Below are 6,533 nucleotides of genomic sequence, written 5' to 3'. Positions count from 1 at the left end.
ATGGGTTCTACATCCCAGCAACTGCCTCTGTCAATTGATGTGTCTGTCATCTTTGCCTAAGATTTGTGACTGTAGCTATAGGGGCCATTTTTGTTGTTGTTGTTTTCTTCTTGGACCTATACAGGGTGTAACCTGTAGGGCATCTTTGAAATCAACTTGTCCGAATCCTATATGTTATATATGGAAGGACAGAAAACCTAAAGAACTGAGAGGGTCACCCCAGCTCACGCGCCCTTGAATTGGTGGAAGGTAAGGAATTAGAACCCGCAGATGACACACCCAACCCTCCCTATCCAGGAACCACCCCTCCTTGCCTAGAATGAATCCTCCATTTTTGTCAGCTCCTCACACGTTTCCACTGCAAAGGTGTTCTTCACCCTGCCTTCAGGGATGCTGCGTAAATCCTTAGATTTCCTAACATAGTCTTCCCTCTTCATTCACCCTCCCTGGGCTGCAGTGGAGATTAGGCCAAAGAAAAACCACCTTCCCCTCCAGCCCTACCTCAGTCTTTCCTACAACACTGATATCTAGGACAGTCCTCTCAATCTTTAATGTGCATAAGAATCTCCCCGGGATCTTGTTAAAATGCAGATGCAGACTCAGTAGGTCTGGCTTGAGGCCTGACATTCTGCACTTCTGATAAGACCCCGGGTGATGCTGAGGCTGCTTTGAGGAGCAAGTCTCATGCTCTGGTCCTAAAGGGCTAGAGCTGAAAGGAGCCGCCAGAGGTCAGGTGCTCCAGAAGTAGAGCTAAGCCAGCAATTCCTATAGATATGGCCCCAGAGAAACCAGTAACATAGTCGAGGAAGTAGAATGAGGTAGAAAGGAAGCTAAGCAAAGAGCTGGCTTCAGCTAAAAAATCTAACCTCAGCCTGATCCACCGGTTGCTCTGGGACATAAGTCTTGTAAAGCTGAGAAAACATAAAACACCATAAAGTTGTTCCAGTGTCAGCTGAGGCAAAGGAGCTAGGTTTTTGCTTCCAGCATCAGGCAGTCATTAGCTGTGAGATGCCCCTGAGAGAAGGACATTGCCCTCCCTGGATAGCCTCCAGGCATTTTCAGGGTTGGCAGCTCCCATTTGGTAAAGGGGCAAGTCTCCAGAGAAGTAAACAACCATGAGCCATCAGCATGCAACACTCACAGCAGCTGGGGGCAGGTGCCCCCACGGTATAGAGGATCCAGGCAGGCCCCCAACAGAATCTAGCATGAGGGCCTAAAACTCATGCAGGCCATCTGCCCAGCCCCACTTACGCATAGCAGAGATTTTATCTTTGAAAGTTATGCATATGTACACGAAAAAAAACAGAACTAGAAACACCAACACAAAACTTTACAATGGTGATCTCAGCTTGACTTTCTTGTCTTTTTCCACAACTTTGAATTTTGCTACATTAACATACATTCTTTTTGTTGCTGTTGTTGAGACGGGGTCTCAGTCTGTGGCCCAGGCTGAGTGCAGTGGCACAATTGCAGCTCACTGCAGCCTCCATCTTCCTGGCTCAAGCGATCCTCCCACCTCAGCCTCCTGAGTAGGTGTGCATTACCACACCTGGCTAATTTTTGTGTTTTTTTGTAGAGACAGGGTTTTCCCATGCTGCCCAGGCTGGTCTTGAACTCCTGGGCTCAAGTGATCCACCTACCTTGGCCTCCCAAAGTACTAGGATTACAGGCATGAGCCACCGTGCCTGGGCAACATGTATTAATATAAACCAATCAAAGTAAATTCCCTGATAGCCCAGTTCAGAATCTTAGAAATATTTTTATTTATTTAGTAACTTTTTATTGAGTGTCTGTTATTACCATTTACAGTGCTATGTGATTCCAATCAGCCTTCACAGTGCAATACTAATGACACGGCACACATCTGAAATACAATTTGTAGCAAAGAGAAATTATAGACTGTTTAGTATGATTTTTAAGTTTGAATCTATTTTTTTCCCAAGTCTTTGAAAATTGCTTATCTACATAACCCTTTAACTGGAACAGCCCATTCATCAGCCCCTGGCTTAGTGATGCGAAATGCTGTGTTCCACACAGGTCTTGGCAAAAGGGCTAACAGAACTCAGGCCCCTGACTCCTGTTGGTTCTCAAAGACCACACAGCCTGTTGGTGCCCCATGAGCAATTTCTATGGACTTCCTTCTTTGTTTGCACTGCCTAATTAAGCAATCAAGTTAATTGAGATTAATGGCTTGCTTAATAAGGATTAATAACTTGCCAAAAATGCCCCGGGTTTGGGAACTTAGAGCCGCAGTATTGCTCTTTATAAAAGCTGGAGATGTGGTGGCCAAGCAGAGCCCAGACCCTCCAGCCTGTCTGCTCACTTCTCAGAGGGTGCCTCAGGCCTTCAGGATGAGGTGGGATACCGGGGGCGGGGGTGGGGGTGCGTAGAAGGGGTTGGGGGGAAGATAAAGCTCCCCGATTAGCTTGACCTTCAGAGGCCCTGCAGCTCCTGCCCACACCACAGAGGCCTCCATTGCTGAGCCAGGCACCAAACCCAGTGCAGGGGCACAGTCCCAGCTCTGTAGGCCTGGGCTCCTGGGCTCCTGGCAAGCCCTAAGGTGCCTTCCAGTTCCAACACTCTCTGGGTCTCTGGGCTCTCAATCCTGGTTTCCTCTTAGAATCTCCTGGAGGGAGCTTTTTTAAAAATGCTGATGCCCCAGCCCTACCCAGAGTTTCTGATTTAATTGGTCTGGAAAGAGGGGAGATCCTTTTTGTAAAGGATCCAAGTGAGTCTTATGTGCAGACATTGACAATGAGATCAGGAGTTTTTTTAAAGCCCAGTCCTCTTGGTGATAAGAGTGAAAGAAAGTGGAAGGAAGGGGCCAGACATGGTGGCTCATGCCTGTAATCCCAGCACTTTGGGAGGCCAAGGCGGGAAGATCACCTGAGGTCAGGAATTTGAGACCAGCCTGGCCAACATGGAGAAACCCTGTTTCTACTAAAAATACAAACAGTAAGCTGGGCCTGGTGGTGCATGCCTGTGCTCCCAGCTACTCGGGAGGCTGAGGAGGAGAATTGCTTGAATCCTGGAGATGGAGGTTGCAGTGAGCTGAGATCGCACCACTGCATTGCAGCCTGGGCGACAGAGCAAGACTCTATTCCCCCCCAAAAAAACAGAAAGTGGAAGGAAAGAAAGAAGGGGGGGAGGGAAGAACGGAAGCAGAGCCACTGACACCAAGAGGTTTCTCAGATTGAAGGGAAGAGGGAGGGGAAACAGGGCAAGCGCAGCAGGAGGGAAGACAGTTCACACCAAATGGCAGCTGCCTCTGTCTTGCTGTCTGTAGGCTACGGAAGGTCACGGTTGTTTCTTCTCATTCCCAGTGGGGAAAGAATCAATGGCTTGAATTTTCTGCCAAAAGAGTCCTTTTTTATCTTGACTGATGACCTTGAGTCTCTCAGTAGAGCCTCACAGAGGTGGGAACATTTGTCTCCTGCAGACTGCAGCCAGCCTGCACACCTCGATGCACACCTGGAAGGCTTCCCCTTTGGCTCGGGGCCTCCCCTCCCCAGGTGGAGGGTTCTCTCCTTTCCCTTCCCTCAGTCGCTCAGCCTGCAGGTCTGAAGTGGGCACAAGGACCAGACCCCAGCGGGTGCTGGGCGGGCCAGCCTCGTGATGACTCTGGTTTTACAAGACCCTGGCCTTTTCCTCCTCTTCCCTCCCCACAAACGTCAAAGGTTTCACAAAACAAACATGTAGCTCTAGGGTCAGAGACCTTTGGCAAGAGGTTCTGGGCCCTCCTAGGTTGGGGACTGTGCCTGCAGGATTGAGCAGAACAGGGAAGGCTAGCTAGATCGCCACTGGAAAGAGCAAAGAGCTATCCACAAAGGGAAAGGGAAGAAGGGAGAGAAGTTCCCGGAGAGTGAGGGGGATTTTGAGAGGGGGCAATGGCAGATCTTGGAACAGCTGCCCTACTCTGATGTCAGGGAGTAGGAGCAGCTACACAGTGGCACAGAATTCTAAACATTTTGCTACACTTGATGGATATATAATCCCCTTAGATGTTTTTCAAGAGACAACAGAAACTATTTAAATGGCTTTTCAATTATGTTTGGATGTAGCTCTGTTGTTACTTCTGAATGCAATACCTTGTGAATGAAAGCTAAAGCACAAACCAAGAGGCCTCGATTTATCTGAGACAAGACTATCTACCACCAAGGTGCACTGGAGGATTGAATTGATGATGTACCTGTAAACGCCCAGTGGCACGATGCCTGGTACAAGATGGGCAGGTGTTCACTAAGTGACGGATCTCACCACCTCCTCCCGCCTCCATCCTTCCATCCACTGACACCAGAGAGCCGTGCTTCAGCCTAACTGCATGGCACAGGACATGTCTCTTTAAGGGATAACTCTCACAGTGGGCATTTCAGGCCCAGGGAGCTGCTGGAGGTTTTGTGGGCAGCTGCCTTCTCCTAGAAAATGGCTTTGCGGTCAGTTCTGACCTGGTGTGGGGAGTATACTCACACCTATCAGACATCTTAGCAGAGGCTTAGGAGCAATTTACTCTGGGTGCCAACATTCCCTGATAAGGTCAGATTCCTGATGCCCCTTTCGGGGTGTGGTCCTGCCGGTCACCTCTGTAGCTGTCCATCCGTCACCCCACACCCCTGTCCCTCACTGCTCTGGCTTTCTGACAAGGACCAGCTCTGGCCAAGCCCACAGGGCTGGTGTTGCAGGGAGGAAGTGGTGAGCTACCAGGGGACGCTCCAGAAACGGTGTCTGTAATTGGCCTGGAGAGAGTGGCTGTCCAGATGCAGGCAATTTTCACTTTGATGTGAGCAGAATTACAAAGAATCATAAAAAGAGCCTATGATTTGGGCTGAAACCGTGCCACGGCAGTTGAGTCCCCACCCTGCACACAGCTGCCTTCCCCTTCTGCCTGGAAGTCAGCCCTCCCGGCAGCCGCCCTCTGCCCTCTGCCTGGCCAGCCCCTGCTCCTGTTCACAGTTGCACTCAATGCCGCTTCTCCTACCACCCGTTCGGTTAATTGCTTCGGGTGACTCCTCCCCTCCCTTGGTCCCCATCAGACTGAAGAGCACAAAGGCAGGGGCTGCAGGTGTCGTGTGGTGTTCAATCCTGAGTTCCAGAGCTGGCCGGGCCGGCACGTGGCAAGCCCTCGGAGCACCTGTGTTACATGGCTGAATGAAGGAAGGAAAAACGGCTGGTTTTTTAGTGGGGCTTCTTGTGTAACAACGGGAATCTCGATGTGGGAAACCGCCTTACCAGAGGAGGATCCAATTTTTGTGAACCCTGAACCTTATTAATTTGGGGGCCCCTTTAAAGAAAAAAATATAAAAAATAACAATTATACTATAAATTTTACAAAACCCACGACATAGAAGGACGTATCTAGGCTACTTCCAGGACTTAAAGTGAGATCCTGTGCAGCGTGTGTGTCATTACTCCATCCTCGGGCTCCAGGTGAGGGCAGCCCAGCGTGACTCTCAGGATACTTCTGCCAATGGCACTGCTTTAGAGCAAAAGACACCAGCAAAGAGAACTCCTAACCCACGAGCTCTGTCCCCTCTAGCTTCCCTTTCCTGAGCCACAGCCCATTTGGTTAATTTGGGCTCTGAAGGGTGACAGGTTTGGGGATAAAAGACAAAAACCCACGGAGAGTCATGGGGCCCTAGGCGTCCCGCCAAACCTCATCTACCTACAGTCACTGCTGCCTGACATCCATTATGAGGAAGTGATTTCCGCACAGGCCTCTAGGCCTAGCTCAGTGCTCAGCTCAGTGCTTAGAGCTTTCCTCTGCAGATCTCTGGAGCAATCTCTCTCTTTCTCTGGGCAGCTCTCTCCCCTCTAGTGCTCTGCCCTGTGAATTCTAGCCACCTTAACCTCCCTGAATTCTCAACACTGTTTTCTCAATTCAGGGAGCCCCTGGCTCTGTTTGGATTCCCCCACTGCTCTGTGGCCTGCACACTCCCTCCAGACAGCAAGCTGGGATGCTCGTTTGTGTCCTTTCTCAGGGTTTGCTGTCCTGAGCCTGTTATTTTCAATATTTTATCTGGCTTTTTTTTTTTCTTAGTTCTTTAAGGTGGGAGAAGGTAATTCCGTTCCTGTTGTTCCATTTTGGCAGATAGTAGACATCTAGTTCACCCATATTCAGGAAATTGTCTGCCAAATACAGGTCTAGAGAACAGAGTTTGCATGTCAGTCATTCTTTTGATTAAAAGTGGTGTTTCAAGCCGGGTGCGGTGGCTCAAGCCTGTAATCCCAGCACTTTGGGAGGCCGAGACGGGCGGATCACGAGGTCAGGAGATCGAGACCATCCTGGCTAACACGGTGAAACCCCGTCTCTACTAAAAAAAATACAAAAAAACTAGCCGGGCGAGGTGGCGGGCGCCTGTAGTCCCAGCTACTCGGGAGGCTGAGGCAGGAGAATGGCGTAAACCCCGGAGGCAGAGATTGCAGTGAGCTGAAGATCTGGCCACTGCACTCCAGCCTGGGCGACAGAGCGAGACTCCGTCTCAAAAAAATAAATAAATAAATAAAAATAAAAATAGAAATAAAAATAAATAAATAAA

The sequence above is a fragment of the Colobus angolensis genome, unplaced genomic scaffold (assembly GCF_000951035.1).
Source record: "Colobus angolensis palliatus isolate OR3802 unplaced genomic scaffold, Cang.pa_1.0 Scaffold19, whole genome shotgun sequence".
Taxonomy (NCBI): Eukaryota; Metazoa; Chordata; class Mammalia; order Primates; family Cercopithecidae; genus Colobus; species Colobus angolensis.
This window is presented reverse-complemented; position numbering follows the sequence as displayed.